Source organism: Lissotriton helveticus, chromosome 8 (assembly GCF_964261635.1).
Source record: "Lissotriton helveticus chromosome 8, aLisHel1.1, whole genome shotgun sequence".
Lineage (NCBI taxonomy): Eukaryota > Metazoa > Chordata > Amphibia > Caudata > Salamandridae > Lissotriton > Lissotriton helveticus.
Genome location: NC_136069.1, coordinates 1,182,790,441 through 1,182,802,832, shown reverse-complemented (window position 1 = coordinate 1,182,802,832; position 12,392 = coordinate 1,182,790,441). Strand labels below are relative to the sequence as shown.

General features: G+C 39.0%; 1 protein-coding gene across 5 annotated transcripts in view; it reads right to left on the bottom strand.

Annotated features, from left to right (window-relative positions):
- CDKL5 (cyclin dependent kinase like 5) overlaps window positions 1-12,392 on the bottom strand; it is a 1,214,907-nt gene that overhangs the window by 164,250 nt on the left and 1,038,265 nt on the right. The window lies entirely within an intron of this gene.

Genomic DNA, 12,392 nt, shown 5'->3' with positions numbered 1-12,392 from the left:
GAACACAGGTCGCTTGCAGGGAAGAGTCTGTCATGTGACCTAACTGAATAGTGTTTTGATGTGTGTGAGGATATAAGCTGCCCTCTTGATTTTGTCACTGCACTGTGACCTGTAGTGAAGTGAAAAGGAGAGGCAGTGCACTTAAGCTTAATAATTGTTAAAAAAAATGTATGGAGAGAATTGTATGAATGAAGAGTGACCTATGTGTGCAGTATGTTGGTGTTGTGCATGCAAAGGAGTAGTGTGAAGGCACATGGAGTAGTGAATGTGTAGTTTTGGTCATATGCAGAGAGGAGCAAAAAGAGTCAGAGATAGCTAGACATGTGGGTGTGTCAAGCATCCTGAGGGAGAACTGTTCCAGCTTTGCCTGGGTATTATCCTGAGTTCTTTACTGTCCATTACTTTTGAGTGATGGAAAGCCGTTCTATCTGTTTAGTATGGAATCACCTTGGGAAGAGCAGCTTGACTACTTTCCTGAATTCTAGTTGGCCTAAGATGTTTCGTATCTTAGCTGTGACAGAATTTCAGAGCAGTCTTGCTTGTATGGAGAAGGAAAATCTACCTATGCGGTTCTTGTTACAGTGGATGGTTAGCTGGTCTGGAACTCTAGACTGGAGACTTCTCATCTGTGACTATCTTTGCTGCTTTCCGTGAATGGAAGAAGGGCCTTTGCCATGGATGGCCCTCTAGAAGATTCAAAGTCACTTGATACTTAGCATGTAGCAAAGAAATGTCAATGGAGACCTTGCAGGATTAGTAAGATCTGGTCATTTAAATGGATGTGTAGAAGTTCTCATGATGAGATGTTCTGGATCTTTTGCAGTCATCTAAGCAGAAAGAGTGGACCAGCTCTAATCACCACTTTGGTTTTTGGAATTTCCAACAGCATTGCAGGTGTTATTTAAGAGGAACGTCAGAAGAATGAGGTTGCTTCTCCTGAGAAGTCATTTTAAGGCTACTTATTTATAAAGGTTCATCTGTCACATCTCACTCAATATGCTTCAATATTTGCGCCATTTTGATGGAGGAGGAAAAAGGTGCATTTGACAATGAATCATCCCCAAAGAGGAGAGATCCATTAGAGGGTCATCCATTACCCTGATACTAAACAACTCTCCCTATCCCAAAGAGTTTTGGGCTCAAAATTGTAACATATCATACACTCCAGCTTATGGTATGCTTGGTAGCAGTCAAAGTAATCTAAATGCAGATCTTCAGTATAAATCTCATTTAGGCCATAGATTGAGTATATCCCAAAGAGAGATTTTTTTACTCCCTTACTAAAGTTTCAACCAGGTAGAACGTTCATCTGCCTTGGCCCAGGGAATTCTGAAACAGCCCTCAAGTTTAAGCAGGAGCGGCCCATGAATGTAAGAACGGTGGGGCGGGGAGTTGACAGACAACAACGGGGTAACATTGAATTTAAAAAACAAGAAAATCACTTACCTTGCACTCAGTGCAAGGTAAGTGTTTTTCTTTTTTAAAATATAATTTGACCTTGTCTTCCTCTGTCGACTTCTCATCCACCCCGCCCCACCGTTCTTACCTGCATGGGCTGCTCCTGAGTTGAAGCTGAAACTGGTCCTGAACATGATATTTAATGGAAAGGCAGAGTAAAAATCAACATCCTTAGCTATTTTTCCAGAAAAGAGCTCTGTCCAGGGACACCCACACACACAATTGCAGTAGAAATCTGAGCTGTGCTGGTCTTTATGCAGAGTGGAGTACTCAGCATATTCACTGCTTTAGCTGAATTTTGGGTAGCGTCCAATGCTGCTAAATAAACATAATTGTTTCCCTATAGGCTTCGTAATATTGGTAGTTCTTTCCATTTCTGTATGGAACCCTGCTTTGGATGAGTTAAGTTCAAAGCATTCATTGGTCGGTAGCTCGCTGTTAGGCAGCTAGACCCCAGTATCAAGCTTGCTCTAGTTTTCCAGTTTTAAGATGATCTGAATGTCGTTAGCATAACTGAAGCAAATCAGGTTGAAGGATTGGATGAGATGCAGCAGTAAGCTCAGACATATGTTAAATGGAAGTCGTAGATAATCAAAGTTTGAGGTATGACTGTATCAATGCTAAAAAAATATGTATGAGGCATCAAGAAGATGCTGGATCAGCTTGTTAGGTAAGAGGCGATCCAGGGAATAAAGTTTCAGTTGATGTTATATTGTGAGCCGATAGAAAAGGGGTGAAAAGAGGTTGGAGTGTTGGAGTAATTACACGTAGAGCTGCATGGAAAAGATAAAATGGGAGAGTCTGACATGGGAGTCGGACATGGGAGAAGAAAATGGATATTAAAGGAGGAAAGACGGGGAGGAAGTCAGAGAGGAGCACAAGCATAAGCAGACGGTAAGAGAGGTGACCTGGTTCAGGAGAAAGTTAGGCAAGGGTACAGTATAAGAGGGAGTGAAGGAGTTAAGAGTGGGAGAGGCTGCAATGGGGAGGAAAGATACAAGTTAAGGACAAGTTTGGAGTGGTGCCTTGGGAGGATAATTGGGCAAGAGATATCCAAGGCAACTGGAGTTCAACACATAATTTTCTCAGGAAGTGGACAGGGATGAATCAGAAAACAAACTTTTCACACCCTCTTTAGCGATGAACTTGGAACTGGACAAAACCACTCTGTTTTCTTCACATAATCCTCAGCCACACCAAGAAGAAAAGTGCAATTCTTCGGCCAATGCTTGATTATGAACCTGGAAATTTGCTCTAAAATCTTACCTTCGGGTCCAGTGTGTCTATGAGCCAAGCTCCTTGCAATCAAACCATGCATAATCCAAAACTACAATGCGTTCCTTATCTCTCATCTTCCCCATCTCAAGACTCTGACCACCTGCACAGATGGATGGGCACGAATGAACCTCAGGTATTTGTTTGATATCAAATTCCAAGTCAGCGAGCTTAATTACCAGATGTGCTAGGATGGCAAATATTTTACTGCTGCCATCAAATGGCAGGTTAGGGATGGTGGAAATGACAACGTGAAGTCAAAACAAAAATGTTTTTAAATGATTGCCCATCAAAATGTAGGCTGGCATCTCTTTTTCAATGAGTAATGATGGAATGGACTCTCTGTGCATGAAGCAAAGAGACTGTGTGTTTTAAGCACACTCCACACATAACGCTGAATAACAGAGCCCACTCTCACAATCTGGTATCCATAATCCTGTTTGTTTAGAAGAGAGTGAAGGCTGTAGTAGTTGAGTCCTTGTGATGTTGCCTAATTACACATTTCTCTAACCTTCTCCTTAATTCTACATTTAGATGTGATATGAACTACCCCTGTACATCCTGACTTGAAAGTAACAGGTACCGGTTTGAAGCTTTCTAATGGTGCTCGGTTAACTTCGGGCCTGATTTAAATCTCGGTGGACGGGTTACTCCATCGCAACGGTGACAGATCCCTCGTCCACCGAAATATAAAACCCATTATATCCTATGGGATTTATATTTCAGCAGATGTGATATCCGTCACCGTTGTGAAGCAGTAACCAGTCAGCCGAGATCTAAATCAGGCCCTAAGTTACATATAGTTTTTAGGACCACTGTTTAACTACAATATGAGTGCCGCCCTTGTTCAAACACATAAAAGCCCTATTGCTGTCCTTTAGAAGAAATCACATATCAACGTTTTCATCATGATCATCGGGAATATGTAAATCACTTTTCTAAATATATATTTGTATAGTAAATTATTATGTGTGTATTGTCCAAATTATTTTTCCGTGAAAAAGCCCAAACATTAACTGAACAAGGATGAAACATGTATTGGCAAACTGGATAAAGTTATGGTAATTAAAAAAATGTAATTAAATCAACAAAAGAAAAATTGAATCGCCAGAGTTTACAACGCTGCTAATATAAACCTAAAAAATTGGGGATATTCTATCCAGATATAGCACTGGTGTCTCAGCCTATTTATGAATTCATCATAAGGTTTGGCCTGCCTTCAATTGTTGCACAGCCAAAGCATCAATAAAATAAAATGTTATATCAACAATGCACCTATATTGTTGTTTTTCTCACTTTTTTATCAAGTTCTGTTAAAGATGGCAAACCATCAATGTTTGGCATAGAAATCACCAAGGCAGGGAAATGAAATATGTTGCTACTGTCACACAGATGTGAGGCTTTGCGGTTAAAGTAAGAATTTATGGCCGGCGTTTAATACATGGGTGAATATGACATGACTTAAATATTCCACTTCCTACTGCCAAGACATATTTTCCTTGCACTTACAGGCAGCCCAAAGACTTCAAAATCCACAGACCTTTTCTAAGATTCTGGTATGGAAATTGAAGGAGAATGTTATATCGAAAAGCTAAAACGCCGAAAACATCTATTATTAACAACTGGTATATGACATGCTGGAAAACAAAGTAAGTGGATGACATGCCAAATAGCGTACTAAGAAATTAAATGCTCCTCTCCTGTAAAGTGAGAAACACAGCCAAGTCAGAGGAATCTTAGTGTAATTCCATTTGTTATTAGACTGTCTTAAATGTAAGAGCTGAACATACCAAACCTTACCATCAGTCCACATCATTTGTAGAGTTCATGAATAGAATGACAATCCATCTCGATATTGCCGAAAACCAGACCAAGAATTCAATTGGCTTTATAATAGACTTTTCAATCATTTCTCCCCCTTAGGCTGATTGACAAACTTACATTGTATGTCACATGCACAACACTCCCTACTTGTAAGTTCCCTTTTGTGATGGAAGGCTGTCAGGTCCTCATCTGATGCAAACGTCTTGCTAAACTACAGAGTAATAAAACAGTTGGAACCACAAGCAGTGTTTATATGTACATATTCACATAAAAAACAGATAAAGTGCGGTTATGGTTAGCTTGGTAATAACACCAATGCAAATGAATTAAAACATGAGTTAAAACCGGAAAAAAGATATATTCGGAAGTTGAAGTTAAGGCCACATACTCATGACCTCACCCTTAATGTGACAGATGCAATTACAAATCTAAATAATCTTACAGATGAGATCACATATCACAATACCTTTACCATGTTGAAAGAGATGGATATGAATGTAGTATTATGTATTGGTTTGAGTGTATGTTGCTATTTAATCACATGTTGCTTTTAGGAACTGTTATTTGTTGGTATGGATATTGTGAGAAGATAAGCATTGTTTTTGGTGTGCGAGTTATGGTTTGCAGTGCTATAGAGCTAGTTGTTGTTTGTGGTCCTGATCATAACATGTGGATTTCAGTGGTTTGCCGTTTCTAATTCATAACTATAAACTTAACCTTTTTAAATTGAATTTCTGATTTTTTTCAACATACATTGGGGTTTTATATTCAATGCTAACCATAACTTCACCTTAACCATGGTATTTTTCTGTGAATATTCAGTTTTTTTTAACATATATTCCACACCCAACAGTTCCTTGCACCCAATCCCCTGTCAAACCCCTGCTGCAAATAGCCTTCAGCTGTGCAAAGCGTGGTTGTGCCACAGGTCCTGGCATTCAGCCAGTACCTGTGCCCAACCCACCACGTGGCCCAATCCCTGCTTCTCACAGCCGAAGGCCATGTGCATCAGGGGCTGGACAAGCACAGGTGTAGTGCATCAAACTATTTTTTAAATAATTTATTTCAGGATTCGCCAATCTTCTGCTGGATTTTTTATATCCAGAGGTCTCAGACAGCTCCGCGGGATCCAGCAAGATTTGAGGATTTGCAAATCTGGTAAAGATTCACAAATTCCATGATAAAAATAATTTTAATATGCGTTTTTAATGCTGGGGCTCACTGAGGAGGCCTCCATACATGGGCTTAGGAGTCAGAGTAGGCTCACTCTGCCCCCTTATTGGCCTATCCATACAGACTGCCTCATGCAGATTTGTCAAACGTTATTAGCAAAAAAATGCCTTTCCAACGGAAACAATGTACTAACCAAAAGTACTTAGGATGTACTGCCGTCTGTGATTAATGAAACAGTGACAAAGTTTATAAGGAATACAAAAAATGCTCCTCCTATGGAAACGGACTCACTTAAAACAACAGTGACTACACCCACTGTGTAATGGGGATAAACCCTTTGTTTATTTAATATATTTTTCATTTGTTTATATTTACAATATGAAATACATCAAAGAATTGATGACCAATCTGGGCAAACCTGAATATTATTCTAATCCTACTGTGTTGGGTACAATTCCAAGAAAGGTTTTTAAAAAACAATGTATGTCTCACATGGAGGAAAATATATTTGCCAATGAGGCTTCCAGACCAACTGTTCAAATGAATCAGCTGATGTGCTCTACCTCCGCCATTCAACCATATTTAACATACACAATAAGAGGGTATGATAGATTCGTCCTTACACGCCTCAGACTTGATGTATTTCTTCACTTGATAAGTCTTCCGACCATAAATGGTCGGTCGAAGACCTTACCAAATTGTCCTTGCGATGGAGTATCATTACAATCAAACATACACGTAGTCCTATTCTGTAAATATTATTCAGAGCAGCGGAGGAGGTGGATTAGACCTATCTTAAAAATATGGGACTTAAGGCAATGCCGACCAGCTTACCTTGCTTTGCAATTTCTTGATAATATATGCACTGCAAGAAGTATAGCCACTTTTCTGAAATGTACGATTAGAATATAGGAAACATCTTGAACTGTGGTCTTCCTGATAACATGATTTCAGTCTAAAACTTTGTATCTGTAAATGAGTCTTCCAAATATCTTTTGTAAGGTTGTTTTTATATAAAACTTTTTAACTGTTTTTATAATATATGTAATATGAAATATGAAATGTTATAATACTTGTAACATGAAATGTTAAAATTGTGCTTTTATTGTGTTTTCTGTTGTTTCAAATTGAAAACCGAATAAAGCTAATTTTGAATTTGAATTTACAATATACTCTTATATATACACACATACAGTGTGTGTGTATATGTGTGCACATAGACAGACAGACAGATAGATAGATAGATAGATAGATAGATAGATAAAGATAGAGATAGATAGATAGATAGATAGATAGATAGATAGATAGATAGATAGATAGATAAAGATAGAGATAGATAGATAGATAGATAGATAGATAGATAGATAGATAGATAGATAGATAGATAGATAGATAGATAGATAGATAGATAGATAGATAGATAATACCATATGATGGCTGCCACTAGGTAGTTAAAGTTAGGATATAAATTGAATTTGTCTAAAACACAGATAATCCTTAATTTTCAACAGAGTACCCCAGTTTTAGGGGTAACTGATATAGCTAAATATTTAGGCATGTAGAAGATATTATGGGCCAGATGTATCAAGATACCCTTTTGCAATTCTCAAATAGCGATTTTTAAGGAATCGCTATTTGAGAATTGCAAAATGCTATGTATGTACAAATTCGCTATTTTTTAGCGATTTCTTAAAATTCCTTAATTGCGATTAGCAAATTGCTAATCGCAATTAAGGAATAATTTCCCATTCATTTCTATGGGCCAGGAGGCCAATAGGAATGAATGTGAAATTATTATTTAATTATTATTATTATTCTCAATTTGCGATTCGCAATTTGCGAATCGCAAATTGAGAATAATTTCAAGGGTGCAAGGGTGTCTTAAGGACACCCTGCTGCACCCCTGAAATTGACATGTGTGTGCATATGGCGTACATACATGCCCTAATGGCATGTATGAGCGTCACATGCCACCTTTACAAATTGCAAAAAGTGCATTTGTAAAAGAATTCGCAAATTACCACCAACTACAAGTTGGTGGTAATTTGCGATTTCTTAGAGTGAAATCGCAAAACTTTTTTCTTTCTTACATACCATTTAAGGAATCGCTTTTTGCGATTCCTTAAATGGTAGCGCAAAATTAAGGAATCGCAAATTTTGCGATTCCTTAATTTTGCGATGCGATTTTTTTTATACATCGCATTTCCCGGTTTTTTTGTCGCAAACACTGCTATTTTGCGATTCGCAGCGTTTACGACACAAAAAAACACTTGATACATCTGCCCCCAAATCTCTTAACTATGAGCTGCACTTAAAACTTTTGACGGCCAAATTACGCCATTGGCACTGGCTCCCTCTCAGTATATTAGGATGGTGTAATATTATTAAAATGACTTGCTGCCTACATTTATTTATTTATTCTGTTCAATCCCGCTTCCTGTACCTGATTCTTTTTTTAAGCACCTGGAGTGTGTGATTGGCAGCTTTATCTTGGGTTGTAAGAGGGACAGACGTGCTATATGATTTATCAAACTTACATATAAGCAAGTTGTTTTTAAACTTCTGGACTTTAAATTATATTAGAACATTGGAATGTTGGGAGCTCCATTGCAGACAATGGAGTGCTCCCTGCTTCTACGGGCCGGTAAAGGCCCGCAGAGCAACATTCCAATGTTCTACAAAGGCTTCTCGCTATCCCCTCGAGCTTCGAGAACCTTTTGTTTAATTTGTTAGAACATTCTGCCCTCTAGTGGCAGAATGTTCTAATAGCCTTATAGCCCTTCGTAGCAGGGCTATACGGCTATAAAGTCCCGCTGTTTCGTTAAAGTCCCTCGCCTTCGGCTTGGGCCTTTAACGATTCAGCTGGCCTTTAATAGCCGGTATAGCCCGCTACGGCGGGCTATAAGGCTATATTAGAACACTAGAATGTTGGTAGCTCCATTGAAAACAATGGAGTGCTCTGGGCTTATAATGGCTGGTATATGCACGGAGCTCCAACATTCCAATGCTTCTTTGTTCACAGCTCTGGCTGTGCACAAAGGCTTCAGGAAGCCTGAGGGGATTTCAATCCCCTTGCACTCTCTAAAGGCTTTGTTTTATTTGTTAGAACATTCTGCCCTCTAGAGGCAGAATGTTCTAATAGCCCTATAGCCCTTCGTAGCAGGGCTATACCGGCTATTAAAGTCCGACTGCCTTGTTAAAGTTCCTCGCCTTCGGCTTGGGCCTTTGACGCTGCAACGGGCCTTTAATAGCCGGTATAGCCCGCTATGGCGGGCTATAAATCTATATTATTGGGCATCATTTGCTGGGCAGATACATAGACTGCTAACAGGGTGTGAAGCTGGGCTGCTTTCATTGGGCTATCAACTTGCATGTGGCCCTGTTATCGGATACGTACTTCACAAACTCACAGACCCTAATTACAACAAGAGGGTTAGGTTCAAGATGGTCAGGGACATAGCACGGATATGGTAGGAAATCCGCAAGAAATACTCTCTACCTACACTTCATAATTATACTTCATATGAGGCAACCCAATATTTCCAGACATATTCCATGATAATATGGGGAAAATGTGGGAACGCCGGGTATTAATAATCTTGGCCATCTGTATGATCACCAGGGGTTTCGTACATTTAATTCACTACAAGAGGAATATGGGCTTCCACATCATACCATTTCTAAGTATTTACAGGTAAGGGATTATCTTCGATATGGGTGCAAGTCGCAAATCAGACAAGAAACATCTAAAATGCTGGCCTATCTATATGAGACTTCTGGTAAGATTTCTATTAGCGTATTTTATCGGAAACTAATCTCACAGGCCCAAGGTAATAGCCTGCAATAGCTTCGAGATGGAGCATGCTTCTATCATCTGAAATTACAACTAATGAAACAAAAGAGGCCTTAGCAATTCTGGATCAGTTAGTGATATCCGTTAGTCTCAAGCTTCAACATTTTAGGACGATTTGGATGCTTTATTATATTCTCAAACGCATCTCTAAATGGGCATTGTCCTGAATTCCTCATAAATCACACTGCCCGAAATGCAATCAGTATGCAGCGGATATATTTCATATGTTTCTGAACACTTAGGGCATGGATTCCAATTCACTAATAAAGAAATTCTCTTAGGGTATACGCAAGGATGTGTGGGCCACCCAGGGTCATTGTTCTCGATCATTATTGTGAGTGCTTGTTTATGTATTGATAGAGCTTGGCTCAATCTTAGTCAGCCAACTGTCACAGAATAGTGGCCAATATCGTGACAAGCTTATGAGTCCGAAGCAGCCCTAGCCAAGGCTAAAGGTCCTAGATCGCTTATGAAGTTCAAAGATCTGGTCCAGCTTGCATTGGAAGTAGTTAAGGGACAGATAAATCGCAGAACCTGAGTACATTTAGATTTATTTATTTTATATATTCTATATCTCTCCTCTATTTAACTTCATTTCATTCTACATGGTTTTCTCCTCGGCTGTTCGCATAAATATTCAATGCTATACATAATAAGGTCTCTAGATGTTTGATAATGAGGAAACAACAGTATTTGTTACTTGAAACTGTCCATTGGAATTGTTACAGCCAAATAAATTATCCTGCTCACTAAATTGACAAAACTGTGAAGTCAATCGGATGACACTCATGTGCCAAACGTCTTTCCTCTATAATGCAACTGAAGAGATCTGTTTGGGAATTACCCCTTCTAGAGCAAACACTATCTCCTGATGAGTGTACACAGATCTGCCCCATCTTCATTACTTTTCAACATGAACTTAATACTCCTGGCGTGCCTCATCAGCTGCTCTGATCAGAAATTCCCAATGTGCACTGCAGTCATTATCCAAAGTTAGGCAAGAAAGCATAAAAACTGTCTCTAACAACATGGCACAAATATTAACTTAAAATATCAGTAATCCGTTCCAATCAGTATCACTCTCTTTAGTAAGGTTCACCTATCCTTCTTATCCAACACTTCATTCAGTTTGAGATTAGGCTGATAAACAAATCTTATTTGCTGCTCAATTGAATAAATTCGATCAACAAAATTAGCTTCAATCTGCTCTTACTCAAACTCCAAATCCAATTGCATATAAATCTCGTCCTTTTCTGAACGGACAACTGCAATATTCATTAAATCAGGCTTTTCACAACAAATATCAACAAACTACCACAATGTACTATGTATTTTACATGTAAGATGCTATGCAGCAGATCACATCAATCCTGCCCTCAGAAGATTCCGATAGCTTCAAACAAATTGGAGGATTCAATAGAACGCCCCACCATGTCACTACTACGCCGCTCACCTTAATTGCATGAACAGATTCCAGAAGTAAAATTCTGAATGAATCACAAATGATATTCACCTAAGTATATTCCACCAATCCAAACATTTGTGATAATGGTGATAAACTGTTAGTTGTTAGAAAATGTTTTCCTACACTGTTTTCTCTAACTGGAACTCTGCACCTCCTAATCTCCATCAATGTCAATCCTTTTTTCAGTTCTGAGCAAATCAAAGCCTCGAAATCACCCCGTGGAACCCATTTTTTATGAAAAAAGTTCGGCTATCCCTCGCAGAATATGGCACAACCATAATCGAACACTTCCATTCTCATTGTCATGGTTCTGGATTCTCTGGCACTCACAATCACTTTCTCTCTCCTTAACACACCAAGTGCAGGTGTTCATGTATTGTCCAATTACTGTCTGGTCTCCAATCTAAAAAGAACAAGAAAAATCTTGGAAAAGGAAGTCACCAGACATCTGCAGCAGTATATTGAGAAGAACTCAATCCAGAACAATCAACAACCTGGCTTCAGACCTTCTCAAGCACAGAATCAGTATTGCTAAACATTAGGGAAGACTTTGTCTTGACCCAGTGATCTTCACTGACCTCTTAAATGCCTACATCAAGGTTGACCACAGCATCCTGCTGGAAGAGGTACGAGCCTCTGTTTCATCCTCCCATAAAGTACAATCTAAACTTCCACAGTTTTCCCCCCTCATTCACTAAAACATCTACATGTTTACCTGATTCCTCTAGCTCAAGTAGTTGACTATCACAAAGTAATATTTTGGATATACGTGTATAATACTGAGATAGACATTCACCTTGAGAAAATATTATAGCATTGCAGATGGCCTATACAGTCCAATCCTGATGGAATTGACGTTTTCATTCTTTTGGCCTTCTTACCTGTGCTAAGCCTGCCTCCAAACAACAGGTAAAAAATGTGGGGATGATTCTAAATTTAGGTCCAAATTGCACACCACAAATCAATTAAATGTTAAAATTACCTAAATTTCAACACTCTTCCGGAAACTTCTTGTGCTCCTCCAAATTAATTTAAATGAATTGAGCATGCACATGCCTGGTCATAGCCCAACTAAGTAACTGCAAGGTAATCTCTACCGGCTTTCCTAAATATCTCACCAGGCAGCTAAGAGTACATAATCAAGAAGCCAGCCTGTGCTTGAACCTCTGGAGATGGGATCACATCAAACCAGCCCTTAAAATTGCTCCATTTGCTCCCTGTTGATTTCAGGATCACATGCAAACCTCTATACATAATGTATAAAGTATAGTGAGGGGAAAGGCCCTTCAAATACCGGTACACCCCTACACTTCAGCCATAAATCTGTGCTTCTCCCTGATATAC